Here is a 3,351-nt window from a genome sequence, read left to right on the forward strand (position 1 = left end):
CAGTGACAGTCTTCCTCTTGGCGTGTTCGCAGTAGGTGACCGCATCGCGGATGACGTTCTCCAGGAAGACTTTCAGGACTCCACGCGTTTCCTCGTAAATGAGACCGGAGATGCGCTTCACTCCTCCCCGGCGGGCAAGGCGACGAATGGCCGGCTTGGTGATGCCCTGGATGTTGTCACGGAGGACCTTCCGGTGGCGTTTGGCACCCCCCTTGCCCAGTCCTTTGCCTCCCTTGCCTCGTCCAGACATGATGTTCTTGCTCTGTTCAATCGCTAGTGCAAATGATGCGGACGACAAGCCGGCAGAGCAGGTATAACGCCTGCGCGGACGCGGTAGAAGCTGCGCGAGCGTGCGGTTGGGCGACAGCGCCCTCTGGCGGTAAACGGGGTCAAGAGAGCGAGGTCAAAGGTCCACGGGGGGGGGGGGACGGACAGAAGGAGAATTGGAGGAGGGGGGGGGGAGATCGTCATGTGAAAACCCGTCAAAATAAAATGCGATGACGCCAGACAAGAAGTGGGTGTCGTGTCTTTGTCTCTCTCTTTTCCCTGCCACTTTTTAATTGCATTCTTGCGTGCCGTTAGTGCTCAGAAACATACTGTATATAATGTCCATTTTTGTAAAATTTCCTTTTTTGTCGAAATGTTTCGGAGAGGAAGAAATAGCCGAGAGATAAAGTAATTCAACAAAAATTAAGTCAGTCCGTGTTTTTATCTTTTTTTATGTCCCCCGAAGGGAGTGGGCCGAATCCCGGATGTACTGCTATACCGGGCCAACCCGTGGCCGGGACGAGGCAAGCCCCTATTCCACAGCCCAAGTTCAAAAATCAGTTTGATAAACTGGCTGTTCAATGAACAGCGTTTCAGATATCACACTGAAAAGCGATAAAGATCAGTATTTTCCACATTACGCAGCCCAAGATAACCTCTCGATCGTGACAGTAAATGAGGACATGACCTTGAACTTTGGCAATTTCTGTTAATATCATGAACAATCTTTCAGTGAGAAATGTTCCCGAGGTCGACTCTGCGCAAGTACCTGCGCCGCACTATATGCAAGCCACAAGATGGCGCCCTTCACAATTGCACTGTGTCTACACTCGACACCGCGCCGGAAGTGATCCCACGTTGTGGGCGTGGCGATATAGCACGCTTCCAAGACCTCGTGACAGTGACAGTGTGCCATTGCTTACACTCTTTACTTTTAACGGCAGAACCCGTGATATATCCGTATTTCACATTCAGGACTTGTGAGAAGAACCTATCGGGTTTTAAACTTGAAAGGCCGTGAGGGTGTGCTTCACGGATCACGTGTTGAATGTACGTGTGAAAGGATGGTTTACTGTCGGCAGTAAGAGCCAAACGATGCAGTTCCAAAATTATTGAAAATCATCCATGAGGCACGCACTTGCCTTTTGCGCTACGTAGAAGCGCGCACCCGACGGGGCATAATAAAAAGCTGAACATGTCAATACACAATGATGAACCAACACATCATTTGTAAACTTGGAAAGTTTGCAAGCACACACTGCGTGCTGAATATTTGATGAGATGAACGGCCCTTAGAACAATGAAAAGAATGCACGTCTGTTGCGTAAGTTATACGCGTTGCATATTTGACGCGCGTTGCCTGGATTCAGGTTCGAAACACAAACATGTCATTATACAGCACCGCAACGGCCGGCACGGCAGGAGTAAAGAGAAAGGCAGGCTGCAATTTGGAGTCGCAAAGAGACACAAACCGGGCCTCGTCCAGCGGGGTCGGTTCGAAGGCGGGGCCGACGTTTGAAGGAGGAACAAGGAGGGTGGGCTTCGGCAAGGCCGAACTGCGGCGTATCGTTCAATATTGAATGAAAGGAAAAGATGGAAGCGATCAAGAACGAATATTAATACAGTTCAGAGAAGTAACTAGAAAGATAAACCTAGAAAATAACACAACATCCGAAGTAGCATGGCACAAAGGGGGCTTTCAATTAAACAGCCATCGACCTGTCTCTTCTTTGAAATAGTGGCGGCCCTGAAAAGAGCCTTTGGGTTCGCGGGGGAAGGGCCCGTCCTTTCAGTTGGAGACTTTGGCGGTCTTCTTGGGCAAGAGGACCGACTGAATATTGGGGAGCACACCTCCTTGCGCGATGGTTACCCCGCTCATCAGCTTGTTGAGCTCCTCGTCGTTGCGTATGGCAAGGTGCAGGTGACGTGGGTTGATTCTTGTCTTCTTGTTGTCGCGGGCAGCATTACCGGCTAGCTCCAAGATCTCAGCGGTAAGGTACTCCATCACTGCAGCCAGGTAGACAGGGGCACCGGCGCCAACACGTTCGGCGTAGTTTCCCTTGCGCAGGAATCGGTGAACGCGGCCAACGGGAAAACTGAAGGCCAGCCCGCGATGACCTGCTCTTGGCCTTGCTTCTGGATTTGCCGCTCTTTCCTCGTCCAGACATCTTGAGAGAAATCAGTGTGCAGATCTGTTCACCGGGTCGCAGTTGCGCTGGAATGGTTGCTCCGGGGCCCGCGACACAAGTTATAGCAGTCCAGTGGATTGGCCGAAGCGTACCAACTAGCCACTCACGGCCCGCAGCGGGTCCATCGCACGGTTGGATGAGCCCGGGCCCCCCGCCCGGGACAAACCCAAAATCAAGTCCATGCACGGGAACCAAAATGTAACAAAGCCAAAAGAAAGAAAGAACAGAGAGAAAAGAAATCCGGGGTCCACATGAGTTACCACACCCCTGGGGGGGGGCTGAAGCCGTCAGAAATACAGTTTGTATATTTTGCGACAGGTCCCCTTCGCAAGGGGAATTGCCCGTTTCACGGTGTCTGGACGTTTACACGAGGCACCCATCTTGGACAATCTGAACAACCGTCTAATATCAAGGTCAGAGCGAGTGCGAAAAAGATCAGGAAAAGTTTTCACCTCAACCCCCCCCCCCCCCATACAAGCACCGTCAAGAGGTAATATCTATTTGCTTGCAGTGTGCGCGATATTCGGAAAAAATACGTTTTTAATTACGAGGCACCTGTATTAGACAAAAGGAGACCAAGAACGGGGAAATAATGTACAACAGAATGTCTCAGTGAACCACACCCAACGTCGAAAACAAAAGGGGGAAAAGACTAACGAGGAGCAGAAAAGCAAAGCATCTCTTTCGTGGAGTTGTTTTGGCTCTGAAAAGAGCCGTTTGGTTGGTAGCGGCGGGCTACTTGGAAGGCGTGTACTTGGTGACGGCGTTGGTGCCCTCGCTGACTGCATGCTCGGCAACCACCCCCGGCAGGACCAGGCGACCTGCTGTCTGCACCTCGCGGCTGGTGATGGTCGCCTTCTTGTTGTAGTGTGCAAGGCGAGAGGCCTCGGTTGCG

The 3,351-nt window shown here is 51.6% G+C and overlaps 1 pseudogene; it reads right to left on the bottom strand.

Annotated features, from left to right (window-relative positions):
* Nucleotides 1-731: 731 nt before the first annotated feature.
* LOC147795213 (U2 spliceosomal RNA) lies at nt 732-943 on the bottom strand (annotated as a pseudogene).
* Between the last annotated feature and the right edge of the window lie 2,408 nt (nt 944-3,351).

This window comes from Acanthaster planci, unplaced genomic scaffold (genome assembly GCF_054643075.1).
Source record: "Acanthaster planci isolate LZ-2023a unplaced genomic scaffold, COTS_SCS Contig129, whole genome shotgun sequence".
In the NCBI taxonomy this organism is placed as follows: domain Eukaryota; kingdom Metazoa; phylum Echinodermata; class Asteroidea; order Valvatida; family Acanthasteridae; genus Acanthaster; species Acanthaster planci.